This window comes from Plecotus auritus, assembly GCF_963455305.1.
Source record: "Plecotus auritus genome assembly, chromosome: 1".
Taxonomy (NCBI): Eukaryota; Metazoa; Chordata; class Mammalia; order Chiroptera; family Vespertilionidae; genus Plecotus; species Plecotus auritus.
This window is the reverse complement of record NC_137770.1, coordinates 164,221,049-164,238,365: the sequence shown is the minus strand read 5'-3', so window position 1 is coordinate 164,238,365 and position 17,317 is coordinate 164,221,049.

Genomic DNA, 17,317 nt, shown 5'->3' with positions numbered 1-17,317 from the left:
AATGGATGAAAAACTAAGAGAATGAGAATATGACAGTAAACAATCACCACAGCACTGAGTTCCATGCTTTTAAATTATAATTCATTGTTGTTGTTGTTTTATGAAACATCAAATCCAACAGAGGATTGCTTAGTGACAACTTAAAAAAGGCTTAGGTTTGGGTAAAAGTCTAAGTTGGCCCCTTAAGTCCCTTGCCCCACAAACTTCATGCATAGCTGTTCTTCAACTTTAGTCATCTGTTGTGGTCTCACCACATAGTCTGTGACAGGGACAAGTAGAATAAATGAATGAATGATTACTATAAATGAGATGTAAGTAAAATGTCTTAGTAATTACTAAAGTCCTGTTGATGGGCAAGTAGTATTTACTCCATGGAGCCACTCAGAAGCAGCCCAGGCTGGTGGCCATCTGTCATGAATACCACTTAGTCCTGATGCTTACCCTGGTCAGTGACACTCAGTACTCAGGGGGAGGAGGATGAAACCGTGGGGGCCTAGTGAGCCTGACATGCAATGGTGTATAGTACTTCATGCAACATCCAGGAACCCTGCTCTGGCTAATTGAAGGGGCTGCGGGACCTGGCCCCTCCTGGACAATCACTTCCCAGTAGTAATGGAACAAGAAAGAGTTTGGGTGAACATGTACTTATTAATTCCAAAGTTTGTAAGTAATTATTTGGAATTAACATGTCACAGATTATAATTTTTTTAGGTGCATTATTTCCTGATAAATTATACTGATTGATGTTTATAGCTTCCCTGGACTTTCTCTAAATTACTGAATGAAATATAATTTCTATGAGGTTTTGTATGAGATTCTTCCAGAACAGCCCATGCTGGTAGGTGGGTTTCACGCTTTGCTCACGGAGTGGACCTCTTCCTGGGTCTTCTTGTCTGTGCTCTCACTAACTTTGTATTGATTACTTTTTATAAATCCGAAGTCATGGACATTATCAATTACTTGCCCTAAAACCTCCATTTTTCTGACTACTACAAATAAAATGAAGTCATTCATATTTTATCCAATTATGACTTTTCCTACAAATGTCTCTAAAGTATGGCAGGTTATTTTGTATTAATATAGATGTCAGATTCCAATAATAAATGCAGGTAGGTAATAAGTTTTTTCCAAGCTTATAATCCTAATTTACCATTTATACCCAGAGTCCCAAAATTATAAAACCAACCTGATGTGGGAAATATTTTAGAAAGTATTATAAACAAAAAAATTAATATAAAGCCTAAAGAAAGACATGGATAAGAAATGAAGTTTTTATGAAGAACATTTGACAATTTATCAATATAATTTTTATGTATTAAAAATTCTAATAATATAAATTATCTTGGAATTGTGTATATGTAGGATGATTGCATTTATGGAGAAATAATGTACACTAGTAGTGTTGCTTGTTCAACTTATACCAAAAATCTCTATATTTACATATAATTCTTTCTATCAGCCTATTTGTTCATGTGTGTTTATATTTATGTTATTTACTAGTGGCCCCATGGACGGATTCATGCACATTGAAAGGAAATTAATTAGAAGAAAGATTCCTGTGGTAATTATATTACTGCAAAAAATTACATCTCAAAATAGTATATATAATATAGTATTATAAAATTAAAACACATGTTATTGGCGCTAGTGAGAGTTTTATAGGTATTGCGCATGTGCGAGTCAACATTTATTTTTAAACTATAGGCCCAGTGCACAAAATTTGAGCACAGGGTGGGGTGGTCCCTCAGCCCGGCCTGCACCCTCTCACAATCCGGGACTACTTGGGGGATGTCCGATTGAGCCTAAACTGGTAGTTGGATATCCCTCTTGCAATCTGGGACTGCTGGCTCCTAACCACTCACCTGCCTGCCTGCCTGATCACCCCTAACCACTTGCCTGCCTGCTTGATCACCCCTAACTGCCTCTGACTCGGCCCCTGCCACTGTGGCTTTGTCCAGAAGGATGTCTGGAAGGTCGTTCAGCTGTCTGGTCTAACTGGCATATTATGCTTTTATTATTATAGATTGCCAGTGCACATCATATGTACCAGCCAGTCAGACAGGCAGACAGACGTATGTATGGTCGGTCACTTAGCCTTTTATATATATAGTTAATATGTGTATCTGATATTTTAGCAAAATGAAAGAATAGATTTTATATTTAACCCATTGTATTCCATAAGTGTCTGTAGATGCAAGCGGCACACATCTATAAAAAAAATGTTTTCCCTAAGTGGTAACCCTGACGAACTTTAAGATTATTTTTCGTGAGAATTTTCAGCTGAAAATATTCAAGAACACTTGAATTGTGACTAATATATTTATTTTTATAATATTCATTGCAAATTTATTTTTAAATGTTTTTTAATTACTATTATTATTATTGTTTTTAATCTTTATATTCAGACTAGAGGCCCGGTGCACGAAATTCATGCACGGGAAGGGGGTCCCCTCAACTCAGCCTGCACTCTCTCCAATCTGGGACCCCTCAGGACCTCTGGCTCATAACCACTCACCTGCCTGCCAGCCTGATACCCCTAACTGCTCTCCCCTGCTGGCCTGATCTCCCTAACTGCTCTCCCCTGCCTGCCTGATCGCCTCTAACTTACTCTGCCTTGGCCCTGCCAACATGGCTTTGTTGGGAAGAATGTCCAGAAGGACATCTGGAAGGTCATCCGGAAGATGTTCAGTCTAATTAGCATATTACCCTTTTATTAGTATAGATGCCACCTTGTCCTAAAAATGCAGGTTGTTCCCAGGTTTTCCTATAGTGGAAGGGGAGCCCGCAGTAGCATCCTGGGTTCTGACCAGGGCTTATGCGCTTGTGCTTTATCTCAGCAGATTTGATTCCCAGTAGAAGACTCTTGGATGTACCTTGAACATTTCTATCGAATTTGCCAAATCATCCTCCAAAAATGTTGAACCACTTTAAACTCCCACCAGCAACCATGTGTGTGCCCTCCATCCCACTTTGATGCCAATATCATTGATTTCTCTCTAGAAGCTTCCCTCCTGTCAGCCGGGATTGCTTGGTACTTGAGCCAACCTCATTGTTCAGCTGGGGACTTGATTTCCCAAGATAGAATTATGGAGGAGGAAAAATAGTTTTCCTCTACCTTTCTGAGTTCTTAGTGGAGGCCCTTGTAATGAAAGACAAATCACCAAGAGAAAAACAAAAGTTCATTAACATGTGTATTTTGTGTATATGTGGGAGATCCCAGGGAAAAATGAGTAACTCCCCAAGGTGGCTTAGAATGCAGATTTAAATACCTTCTTCCTAGGGAAAGGGGACGGGAGATATAGGCCTCTTAGAGGAGAGTAAATGATATTTAGGAAAGATGAATGGGGGTGGGGGGAAATAGTTTGTAACAAAGTTTGGGTGTGATGTCAACTTCTACTCTCCTGTCCTGTGACAGGAGTCAGTCTTCTCTGCCTGATGACACTTCTCCCGTGAAGGGGACCTATGACATTTGCGCTCCTTTTGGGGGGTCCGATTTTAGGCAGATCAGGAGACTTCAGTGAAAGCCTCTGCATGCATTTGCTGTTTTTCAAGCATCTGCAGGTCAAGATCATCAATATAACATCACAGCATATGTTGGGGTGGCATGTTCTCTGACCTTCAGAATAAACCCAACAAAAGCTCGTTTCCTCTCTTAGATGATTTGCCACAGTAGTAGTGTTCCCTGGAGACGGTATTCTGACTAGACCTTCCTGGGAGTGGTCATAACATACCCTGTGCTTGTAGAAAGGTGTGGAAAGGGAGATAAAGTTATGATAGTTTATCTCCCTTTCCACAGGTTTCTTGTGGGTTTGTGTCTCCGCTCCACTCCCCACCACCCCAGCAGCCCCAGCACCATGGTGGAGGGCCTTGGGGCTGCAAGGTGCCGGCCTCCCTGCAGGTTTGTGTCCCCATCAGGGTTTGTGTCCCCGATCCAGCCCCCTGCAGTCCCAGCACTGCCATGGCGGGGCTTGGGGCTGTGGGTGCCGGACTCCCTGCAGGTTTGTGTCCCCATCCGGCCCCCCGCAGCCCCAGAGCTGCCGTGGCAGGGCTTGGGGCTGCTGGGTGCCTCTGCCTGGCCACTATGGGCGTGGCCATCTTTGTTGGGTAATTTGCATACTCACTCCTATTGGCTGGTAGCATAACGGAGTGATGGAATTTGCATCTTTCTCTTTTATTAGATAGGATTATTAGAAATGTTCCTCATTTTCCCCCCATAGCTCCCCTCCACCTGATTCCCCACCCTACCCCATGCCCATACCCCCTGCCACTGTCTTCATCCATAGGTGTAAGATTTTTGTCCAATCTCTTCCTGCACCCCTCACACCCCCTTTCCCCTGAGAATTGTCAGTCCGCTCCCTTTTCATGCCAGTAATTCTATTACATTCACCAATTTATTCTGTTCATCAGATTTTTTATTAATTTGATTTTTAGATTCACTTGTTGATAGATATGTATTTGTTGTCACTTTGTTGTTCATAATTTTTATCTTTATCTTTTTCTTCTTCTTCCTCTTCTTAAAGAACACCCTTCAGCATTTCATATAATACTGGTTTGGTGGTGGTGAACTCCTTTAACTTTTTCTTGTCTGTGAAGCTCTTTATCTGACCTTCAATTCTAAATGATAGCTTTGCTGGGTAGAGTATTCTTGGTTGTAGGTTCTTGCTGTTCATCACTTTGAATATTTCTTGCCACTCCCGTCTGGCCTGCATAGTTTCTGCTGAGAAATCAGTTGACAATCGTATGGGTACTCCCTTGTAGGTAACTAACTGTTTTTCTCTTGCTGCTTTTAAGATTCTCTCTTTGACTTTTGCCCTTGGCATTTGAATTATGATGTGTCTTAGTGTGGTCCTCTTTGGATTCCTCTTGTTTGGGGTTCTTTGCACTTCTTGGACTTGTAAGCCTATTTCTTTCACCAGAAAGGGGAAGTTTTCTGTCATTATTTCTTCAAATAGGTTTTCTATATCTTGCTCTCTCTCTTCTTCTGGCACCCCCATAATTTGGATGTTGGTATGCTTGAAGTTGTCCCAGAGGCTCCTTACACTATCTTCATATTTTTGGATTCTTTTTTCTTTTTGCTCTTCCAGTTGGGTGTTTTTTGCTTCCTCGTATTTCAAATCTTTGACTTAATTCTTGCGATCCTCTAGTCTGCTGTTGGATCTCTGTATATTATTCTTTATTTCAGTCAGTGTATGCTTAATTTCTGACTGATCCTTTTCCATTTTTTTGGCATTCTCACTAAGATCCTTAAAGGTCTTACTAAGTTCCTTGGAGGTTTCTAGAAGATTCTTGAGTAACCTTATAACTGTGGTTTTGAACTCTATATCCAGTAGTTTGCTTTCTTCCATTTCTTTCATTTGTGATGTTTTTTTGACTCTGCATTTTGGCTGCTTCCTGTGTTTGTTTCTATGTATTGGGTAGCTGCTAAGTCTCCTTGGGTTGATAGAGTGGTCTTGTGTGGTAGGTGTTCTATGGGGTCCAGTGGCTCAGTCTTCCTAATCACCTGAGGTGGACACTCTTGGTACACCCCTTTGTGGGCTGTGTATACAGTCTTGTTGTAGTTAAACCTTGATTGCTGTTGCTATCACTGGGAGGAATTGACCTCCAGGACAATTGGCTGTGAGGACCAGCTGTGTCTACAATGGAAGAGCTGCTGTGCAGGAGACACCCTTATGGGGCAGGGCTTGCTTCAGTGGGGCTTTGGTGCTCACTGAGTCTGCCCCTTGAGTGTGTCACTTATGGATGTGAAGAGTTGTAATCTGGTATGGTCTCGCACTGACCACTGGGTACACTGGCTTTTGGATCTCCAAGAGGGTGTAAAGTCAGCCACTGCCTGGGGCCACTCAGCAGGAGCTACAGAAAGATCTGCAGATTCCTCCTCTTTGTATCAGGTTTGGAAGTGCCCAGACGAGGCCCAGCTGTGAAGCAAGGCAGGCTGCTGCTGCTGGCCTTGGGTCTTCTTTTGATAGCTTTGGGGCTGCTGCTTGTTTGACAGGTTTTAGGCTGAGAAAGGCCAGGCCATTCATATGCAAAAGCCACTGCGCACTGCTTGGGTGGGGTTGTAAATTGGGTGGGGCGGGGTCTCAGGTAATCACCAGGGTGGACCAAACAGCAATGGCTGCCAGTCAACCCTGCACCAGAGAGGTCCCCCTACAGGAACAATGACTGCTGTGAGCACCTCCATTTGAAAGAAGCCTCCCTTGCATTCCTTCCCTGGTGCTAGACAGTCCAGTTTCTCCCCGTATGTGCCTGGGTCCCCCAGAGTCTTGCCTGTAACTGGAGTTCAGTGCAAGTGGGAGCTTGTATCTCCCTCCCAATTAAAAAAGCAGCACACCCGGGTGCCAGCCGATTTCGTGGATCTGCACCTCTTACCAGTCTGAATGCACTTTCTTCTTTACTTCTGGTTGTAATACTTCCACTTAGCCAGCTTTCCCACAGTTCTGGATTATAGTTGTTCTTTCTTTTAGTTGTAATTTTGATGTGGTTGTGAGAGGCAACAAGTACAGGTGTTTACCTATGCAACCATCTTGGATCTCCACAAATTGATTTTTTAAATTAAATTCAAAATATCATGGCGTGTGGGGATGATTTCCATTTTGGGCATGTGGCAGTTAACTGGTTAAATATTTTATGCATAAAGAACATTTTATATACAATCACATTGTATATATAAAGAACATTTATATATAAATGTGAATAAAATTTTATTATTTGCCTGATTACAGAATACATAGTTATTTTAGAAACTACAAAAATATAAAAATATATAGTAAAGAACACTACATATAAAAGTACTATAGTAAATACTAAAATCACTTATAATTTCTACATATCTGTGTTTCCATCCTTGATTTTTCTTTACAAATAAATTTATAAGCTCTAACTTTTATTATATGGGCACTTTCTCCTAAAAATTCTTATTTATTCTAAATTTTGAGGAGCTGTGCACTCACACACCTACTGTCTTGCCCACTGTGCTCTTTTCAATGTCATTGTTGGAAAACAGTTATAAAGTCAGGAAAATACATCTTCCTGCTATTTTGGGTAATATACTAACACATACAGTATCCAAAGTGATAAATGTTATATGTTATCAGTTTAGTGATTTACTTGATTGAAGCAGGTTTTGTATTTGCAGCTCCCAACCAACTGTACCTTTGCCCTGCATCCAACCTCAAGTAAAATGCCTCTGAGAAACTGAGAAAAAGAAAGGGCTTCTAGCTCCTTTGCCTAGTGGCAGGCTTGGACTGGTTTGAGCAGTGATAGAAACCTGAAAATCATGATCTTTCCAAGATAAGTTCAATGTGATTTTCCAAAATGTTATTCTGTCATTAATTATGTACAGTGCAGTTCCAAAATCTGATTCATTCTATTGGTGTGACCTAATAGCGAAAACTGTGGTCTCCAGATTAACACCTGCCCAAGAGAAACACCACCTAGGTGTCATGAGATGCACTGTCTAGTGACAATCTACAGGAAACAATCCTGTATAATAAAGAGGTAATATGCAAATTGACCATCACACCCTCACATGATGGCTGCCTACTACCAGGCCGGCAGGGGGGTTAGTGAGGGACAATGAAATGACTGAACAAGCAGGCTGTGTGGGGTGACCAGGCCAGCAGGGGGATTAGTGAGGGATGACCAAACAACTGAAGCAGGCTGCGTGGGGTGACCAGGCTGGTGGGGGAGCCATGAGGGGCGACCAGGTCGACAGGGGAGGCAGTTGGGGGCCACCAGACCAGCGGGGGGGGGGGCAGTTGGGGGTGACCAGGCTGGCAGGGGGGAGGGGCAGTTAGGGGTGACAAGGAAGGTGGGGGGGTGCCATTGCGGGCAACCAGGCCAGCAAGGGGGGCAGTTGGGGGTAATTAGGCTGGCGGGGGGGGCAGTGAGGGATGACTAGGCTGACAGGGGGGGCAGTTGGGGTGACCAGGCCAGCAGGGGGGCCAGTAAGGTGTGACCAGGCTGGCGGTGGTTTCAGTTAGGAGTGACCAGGCCGGCAGGGAGGGGGCAGTTGGGGGTGACCTGCCTGGCAGCGGGGGGCAATTAGGGGCGACCAGGCTGGCAGAGGGGGGCAGTTGGGGGTGACCAGGCTGGCAGGGGGGAGGGGCAGTTAGGGGTGACCAGGCTGGCAGGGGGGTGCCATTGAGGGCAACCAGGCCGGCAGGGGGGGCAGTTGGGGGCAATTAGGCTGGCGGGAGGGGCAGTTGGGGTGACCAGGTGAGCAGGGGGGCCAGTAAGGTGTGACCACGCTGGCAGGGGTGTCAGTTAGGAGTGACCAGGCCAACAGAGAGGGGGCAGTTGGGGGTGACCTGCCTGGCAGCGGGGGGCAGTTAGGGGCAACCAGGCCAGCAGGGAAGGAAGTTTGGGGTGATCAGCAGGCACACAGAGGCAGTGAGGGGTGATCAGGCCAGCAGGGGGGGCGGGCAGTTAGGGGTGACCAGGCAGGTGAGTGATTAGGCAGGTGAGTGATTAGGAGCCAGCGGTCCAGGCAGGTGAGAGATGTCCACTGCTGGTTTAGTCCCGATCCCCAGGATTGGGCCTAAACTGGAAGTCAGACATCCCCCGAGGGGTCCTGGATTGGAAAGGGTTCTGGGCTGAGGGGACCTCCCCCCTGCATGAATTTCATGCACTGGGCCTCCAGTTAGAAATAATGAGCCTAATGTTTATTACTTTTTAAAAATAAATTGTTTTTAGAGCAGCTTTAGATCCCCTCACAGGCACAGCCTCTTTCCTCCATTATCAACACCCCCACCAGATGCAACTTTGTTACAATGCATGAACCTACATTGTACATGTCATCATCATCTGGAACCCATAGTTGACATTAGTATTCACTCTTGGTGTTGTACATTTTATGCATTTGGACTAATGTATAATGATACATCTCCACCATTATAGTGTCATAGAGAGAGTAGTTTCACTGCCATAAAATCTTCTGTGCTCTGCCTACTCATCTCTTCCACCCCTTCAGCCCCTGGAAACCATTGTTTGTTTTTTCCCCTCTCCAAAATTTTGCCTTCTCCAGAATGTTATATAGTTGGAATTACACAGTATGTAGCCTTTTCAAATTGGCTTCTTTCACTTATTAATACTCACTTAAAGTTTCCCCATGTATTTTCATGGCTTGACAGCTCATTTCTTTTTAGTGCTGAGTGACAGTCCACTGTCTGGATGGACCACAGTTTATTTGTCCATTTACCTACTGAAGGGTATCTTGGTTGCTTCCAAGTTTTGGAAATTATGAATAAACTGCCATGTTTGTTAGCCATGTGCAGATTTTTCTGTGAATATACATTTTAACTCCTTTAGATAAGTACCAAGGAGTACAACTGCTGGATCATATGGTAAGACCATGTTTAGTTTTATAAGAAACATCCCAACTGTCTTCCAAAGTGGCTACACCATTTTGCATTCCCACCAGCAATGACTGAGAGTTCTTGTTGCTGCACATCTTCACCCGTATTTGGCACTGTCATTGTTCAGGATCTTTGCATTTCTGGTAGACATGTAGCGGTATCTCATTTATTTAAATCTGCTTTTCTCTGATGACAAATGATGGGAGCATCTTTTCATGCGCTGCATATGAATATCTTCTTTGGTGATGTGTCAGTAATTTGTTAATCAGTTTTATGTTTTCTTATGAGGTAGTTTTAAGAGTTTTTAGTATGTTTTGGAAAATAGTCCTTTATCATATCTGTCTTTTGTAAATGTCTTCTTATTCTCTTGACAATGTCTTTTGCAGAGCATAAGATTTTCATTTAAATGAAGCTCAGCTTATGAATTCTTTCTTTCATGAATGTGCCATTGATGTTGTATCTAATAACTCATCACCATACCTAAGTTCCAAGTTCATATAGGTTTTCTTCTGTATTATCTCCTAGGAGTTTCATAGTTTTGCATTTTACATTTAGATCTATGATTCATTATGAGTTAATTTTTGTGAAGGATTAGGACTGTCTCTAGATTCATTTCTTGTGGCTGTCTAGTAGTTCCAGCACCATTTGTAAAAAACAACAACAACAAACAAACAAACAAACAAAAATTTGCTCTATTGTATTGTCTTTTCTTTTTTGTTAAAGATCAGTTGACTGCATTTACATGGGTCTATCTGGGGCTCTCTATTCTGTCCCAATATTACATTTATCTATTCTTTCCCCAATATCACATTGTCTTGATTACAGCTTTATGTTGTCTTGAAAATTTATTGCTTTTAATGATAACACAATTCTGGAACTAAGAATTTTAAGCCCTGAAATACATTTTATTTCTAAAAAAAATTGAACTGTTTCCCTATTGTTCTAAGTTTTGTGTTCTTGAGGAAACTGGATCCTGCAGGGACTCTCCTCTCTGTGGCTGGTGCCAGGGGCAGGATTAAATGCATGTTACAACCCAATCACTGGAGACCGGTCACTGACAGAAGGTTGCAGGAAACATGATGTGACTCAAGTCCATGAAAATCTGTGCATTATCTGTTCTTACAAAGGCCGCGGTATTTGCTTTGCTTGATGGGATGATGGACTCTGTAAATGTGAAATGAAATTTTATTTCCTGGCAGTGTGAGGAGTTGGAAAAGGTTGTGAGTTAGAATATGACTCCAATGAAATCAGGAAGAATGCATTCAGCTGATGCTCAGCACAATGCCAGACATTTGAGGAAATTCAAAGCAGATACTTATTTGTCAAACCTAGATTTCTTCATTTTATTATATATGCACTGCCTTTGGATAGACATTGTGCTATCAAGTAACCCTGTAGGTATTTCAGGTAAACGGCATGAGAAATTGATGTTCAAGTCCCTTAAAGAAAAGAACATGGAAGTAGTTTCTCTTCTCAGTAGGTGAGACAAAAAAAAAAAAAAATCAAGTATTACTTTTCTTTTATAAAAGATTTATTCACCTGATACCATTCTGAACTTCTAAAACATAAAGTGACAAATATAAGTCTCATAAAATACACTAGTTCTGATGAGTAAGACAGCGGAACTCGATAACAAATCCTGGATGGGAACCGTGTTAGCAGAACCACTCAACTGGAAATGTGAACCTGCCAAAATACCCTTTAAAAAGAAAGGTAGAGAAACACTCTTCAGAAAGAGCCCCGGAGCAGCCAGAGGCCATCCTGCTTTTCTGTAGAAATGCATGGAAGACAGATTGCATTCTCACGCTTGGATGTGCCACACCTCTGCCCAGAGCACTGCTGAGCTATGCTTATTTTTAAAGGTAATTTTATTTTAAAATACAAATATAATTAGTGTAAAACTGGAACGGATGTTAATACATCTAATGAATTCATTTGCATGGTCTCAAAAAGCCAGAAAAAGAATCTACATTTTTTAAAAAGAAGAGGGGCATTGCTCTTTCCAAAATTTTCTTTAAGTTGTTGTTTTGTTTTTGTTTTTTCCTGTTAAAAATATCTTCCCCCTATTTTTAGAAGAAAGTAAATGCTAATTTATATACCAATACATAGATCTCAATCAGAGATCTTCCCAAGCACATTCACCAACTGTGTGCCTGAAAGACACTGTGGACCTGGGAGTGACTTGTGGTGACAATTAATATAAAGCTGACATTTAACACCATGCCCTTCAGGAGACCTCCCTCATCAGGAATTTGTCTTGTGTGTATATTTCTGGGCAGAGAATAAAATTTGCTGTTTCTATTACCAAAAACATCTTTAAGTTTTCTACTTGTGCCCTAAAAGTCACCATTTCTTCCTTAGCCCTTACCGTAGCTTCCCTGTCCCGACACAGAATTTACAATCTCTATTCTAGATGGTCCCAAATATTTATTTGCTCCTGAGAATCTGAACTAGTTAAGCTTTGCTTCAGTCTTATAATTACCTTTCCCAACAGTGCAGAAATCTCAACTGTGGAATAACCTGATCAATACAGGGGTGGGCAAATGTAGGTTTACGGTTGTGAGTACACAAAACACAGCTTATTCTTGTATTATTATTTATTAACTAGTGCCCCAGTGCATGGATTTGTGCACATTGAAAGGAAATTAATTAGAAGGTGGCCGGCATGGTGGGACTGGGTGAGACGGGCCAGACATGCCCTGGAGCTAACCTCCCATGATCCCTTCCCGGCCGGATGCACCTGGGGTGGTGCTGAGGCTAAGTGAGTGGGGGTGCCTCCAGCAGGTGGCATCCCTCAGCCTAGCTTGCAGGTATCGGGCTGAAACTGGCTCTCTGACATCCCCCAGGAGGGCCTGGAGTGCGAGAGGGTACTCTGCAATGTTGCTGTTATACAGGGTGTGGAATGCAAATGCAAGTGTGCAGTAAACCAGATTCTGGGCCGACAGTGCCTCAGCAAATACATAACCCACTGCCAAAGGTGGAATCACATGGCTATGAAAGGAATCAGCTCCCTCCTCTCTGCTTCCAGGGTACATCACATGAGAACCGCAGCTTGGCAGTTCCTGTGTTGAGTGTCCACGCCCTGGTGGTCAGTGCGCATCATAGCTACTGGTCAGACAGATACTTAGCCTTATATATATAGGTTACAGTATGATCCTATCAAATAAAAGAGTAATATGCAAATTGACCATACCTCTGCTACACCTACAAGCCATGCCCACCAGCCAAACAGGAGCAAGTATGCAAATTAACCCAACCTAGATGGCTGCGGCCACAGAATGAGCAGGAGGCTTGGGTTTCCCCAGCAATGGAGGAAGCCAAGCTCTCTGCCCGCCCTGGCCTGCCCTGCCCTCTACTCAAGGCTAGAAAGTTTCAATTATAGCAGATAAATAAATCCCAGATACCAGGGCCTCCACTTGGGTTGCCGGGGGGTGTGGCCAGCCTGCAAACCACCACAGGTCCCTTGATCAGGCTGCCCATGCCCCAAGGGAACCCCCACCCTGATCTGGGACACCCTTCAGGGCAAACCAGCCGGCCCCCACATGTGCACCAGGCCTCTACCCTATCTAATAAAATAGTAATATGCAAATTGACCATCACTCCAACACACAAGTTGGCTGCCCCCATGTGGACACAAGCTGGCCACCACAAGGTGGCCAGCAGGGGAGCGCAGTTGGGAGGGACCAGGCCTGCAAGGGAGGGCAGTTGGGGGCAATCAAGCCTGCAGGGGAGGGCAGTTAGGAGTGACCAGGCCTGCAGGGGAGGGCAGTTAGGGGCAATCAGGCTGGCAGGGGAGCAGTTAGGCATCAATCAGGCTGGCAGGGGAGTGGTTAGGGGGTGATCAGGCTGGCAGGCAGAAGCAGTTAGGGGCAATCAGGAAGGCAGGCAGGTGAGCAGTTGGGAGCCAGCAGTCCTGGATTGTGAGAGGGATGTCCGATTGCCCATTTAGGCCAGATCCTAAACGGGCAGTCGAACATCCCTTGAGGGGTTCCAGATTGGAGAGGGTGCAGGCTGGGCTGAGGGACACACAGCCCCATGCATGAATTTTGTGCACCAGGATTCTAGTATTCTATGTGAACAGCTGTAAACATACTTTTGTCCACCCCTGTATATTCTTTATACAGAATGTCCCTTTATTTCATTTTTCTATAAATATAAAAGTGACAATAGAAAAGTTTCTGAGGCCAAATTGCAAAACTTTAAAACAGCACGACTTAAATAACTTCAGATAAAGATCCCACTGATCCCATTTCAGCCTCAGGTAAAGGTTTTCCTGTTCAAGGTGATGATATCTGTGCCTTGGTTTGTGAGGTGGTCTGTTGACTTCTCGTCCACAGCTGTCCTCAATGACAGGGGCCAGGGCCACCTTTAGCCTCATATTTCCCACCTAACAAACCCAGGGAGGACACAATATACAGCACACCTCTTTGAACTGCCTTTCAGCTTTAATCTTTTGCCTCGAAAGTGAAATGCAAGTATCTGAGCTAAATATAAGTAAAATGGATTTCAGAAAGTTGAAGTCGTGACATCCTCTCACCTACCTTGACTATCCATTTCTCCAATGATTCTTTTCTAACAAGAAGGATAAACAATGCAGTCCTCACCTCAAATTCTTAAGTTATGGTTGGTCTCTTTACTAACCGTTGGTGCTAGTCTTCCAATAGCTCTTGACCTTATTCTCTATGTGATGTAGACTCTGTTCACCTCTCAGCCACCATACTGGCAGCTTAGCCCTTCCAGGCCCTTCCCTAGCATTGCAGAGGCATCACTGTTACTTTTTTTTCCAGTTCATTTTATACTATTTAGTTATTAGTGATATTTATAGTCTTCTGCATTATCTGGCACTTACCAATGCCCAGTGACTTCCTCCCTGTTCCAACATTTTTGTCCCACCTGCCCACACTGGAAATGACTGCTGGTAGGACATCTGTAGAGCTGCTCTTGTAAGTTTCTTTTCATGTACCTTCATGTTATAGTGGAGCACAACCCCCTTCTTTCCTTATAGTCTAGTCCTTGAGATTGTAGACTCTTAGCTCACCAGAGAAGTCATTTCATGGAGTTGCTCCAGAATATCTATTGCAAAAACATTGTACTATATGGTAAAAAATGTCAAGTACACTAGAATAGAATAGCCCAAATCTACCACATATAATCCTTCCTTAAATGATGAGCTTTTGATGGAAAAGGGCAATGGAGATGTGCCAGACTACAAAGGACATATAACTAGCTATCAATGAGTCAATATATGCAAGGGGAACTCAAGCTCAGGGGAGCCAAGTTTACCTAATGACAAGCCAAGCTATTTAATGACCACTAATTATAATAACATGTTGACCAGTTGTTGAATTGTGGTGAGGGACCACCAGCTTAATAAAATCATGGCCAGATCTTACTGAATACATTGGAATTACACTTTTGTGCCAGGTCTTTAGCAAAGTTGTGAACCCCATCTCCCAACCCAAATTTACTTATTTGCTCTAATTTCTCTCCTTTCAAATATTCAGTGGATTTTAATGCTTGGAAGTGTTGCTGGCCCTAGAGCAGTGTTTCCTTCTCCTGCCCTCTTTGTCTCCAGATAAAACTTACAGCTTTCAAGAATAGTGTGATGATGGCTATCTTTTCAACTGCACAGGAATGAGGGGCAGAAAACTATTCAGAAAAACCTATTTCCACTAATATCTTCATAATAGTACTTGTGCTTTCACGGGCTCACATGTCTCATCAATCAATTAATCTAGCAACAATGGCACACCCAGTAGGTGACTTGTAATTGCAAAGGGAGAAAATAATTAGGAGAATTTTCCCATGGTTCAGGAGTTTATATTATTTATGAATGGATAGACTAATACAGTGGAAAATATGGCAAAAATGGAATTGTCTCATTTACTATAAGTTTGCAATTCTCTGACTACTGGTATTAAATGTGAGGTTCGGTAAATAAGGGAATTCATTACAGTTGGAAAAAACTCACATGTAGAGTCAACAAATGGTCCAGTTAAACTTTGCATACATAATTTTTAGATGAAGACCTTGAAGGCAGGTGAAGGGGGTCACAAGCCAGAACTGGACTCTAACCCAGGTCACCTAATGTTAAATAAGTTTTTTTTTTCTTCTAACCAGTAGACAGGCAGAGAACTTGGCTTAAAAAAGTGAGATTTGAGCTAAGGTTTGACCATGGGCAAGACTTAGAGTGTAAGATTATGAAGTCATTAAAAAGCAAAAGCAAGCACTGAGAGTTGGCAGTGACTGAAGTCTAGTCAAAGAGGAGGAGGGGATCACAAAAGCCTCTGGACACAAACAGTTAGCTTTGTCAATGCCCCAAACCACCCAAAATGTCAGAGGCTTTCCACAGATGACTTGCCGAGCTCATTGGGATCACATGTGGGCTATGTGCCTGGGGTGGTTCTCCTACTCTGGCCCAGACTCCCACTCTGCCCCTGGGATTCTCATCCAGAACCAGGTAGAAACATCCTTTATCTGGAAGTCATTATTCTCATGGCAAAAACTAAAGATCAAGACAAACCAGACAATCATAGTTTAAGTGTATATTTTAATATCACAGAGACACAGAGAAGGTCACACAGACAGCATGACAATGGGACAAGGAGATGTATTCCACTTCCAGGGAGGAGTTGCAGGTCACAAGATAGCTGGTAGGATGAGGGATCCTCTCCTGGAACTGGGAGCAAACAGTCACATCACTCTAGTCTGAAATACATCACCTATCTGTTTTCCTACTTCACTTATAGTCATTGGCTTCCCTTTAAATTAATGGAATAAAATATTCAAAGTGCCTAACACTTTTTGTCTATCTGCAATTCCAGGCCAATGGTAGTTGGTAAGAAAATGTACAGTCAGACATTGTTTTATAAGTTTTTTTCTAAAACTACATCATTTACAGAAAAATTTTCCTAGTGAATTTCTGTCATACTAGAGGCCCTGTGCACAAAATTCATGCACAGGGGTGTGTGTCCCTCAGCCCAGCCTGCACCCTCTCCAATCTGGGACCCCTCTAGGGATATCCCACTGCCTGTTTAGGCCCGATCCTACCGGGATCAGGCCTAAACGGGCAGTCAGACATCCCTCTCACAATCCAGGACTGCTGGCTCCCAACAGTTCACCTGCCTGCCTTCCAGATTGCCCCTAACTGCTTCTTCTTGCCAGCCTGATCACCCCCTAACCACTCCCCTGCCAGCCTGATTGATGCCTAACTGCTCCCCTGCCAGCCTGATTGCCCCTAACTGCCCTCCCCTACAGGCCTGGTCACCCCTAACTAACCAGGCCTGGTCCCCCCCGCCAACTGCTCCCCCCTGCAGGCCTGGGTCCCCCACAACTGCCCTTCCCTGCAGGCCCAGTCGCCCCCAACTTACCTCCTCTGCCGGCCTGGTCACCCCTAACTGCCCTCCCCTGCAGGCTTGATTGCCCCCAATTGCCCTCCCTTGCAGGCCTGGTCCCTCCCTACTGCCCTCCCCTGCTGGCCATCTCGTGGTGGCCATCTTGTGTCCACATGGGAGCAGCCATCTTTGACCACATTGGGGCAGCCATCTTGTGTGTTGAAGTGATCATCAATTTGCATATTACTCTTTTATTAGATAGGATAGTGGCCTGGTGCACAGTTGGGGGCCAGCTGGTTTGCCCTGAAGGGTGTCCCGGATCAGGGTGGGGGTTCCCTTGGGGAATGGAGCAGCCTGGGTGAGGGGCCTTTGGTGGTTTGCAGGCCAGCCACACCCCTCCTCCCCCTGGCGACCCAAGCAGAGGCCCTGGTATCTGGGATTTATTTATCTTCTATAATTGAAACTTTGTAGCCTTGAGCAGAGGCCTGGGCCAACTAGGGTGTGCAGGAAGCTTGGCTTCCTCCATTTCCGGGGAAACCCAAGCCTCCTGCTCACTCGGAGGCTGCAGCCATCTTGGTTGGATTAATTTGCATACTCGCTCTTGATTGGCTGGTGGGCCTGGCTTGT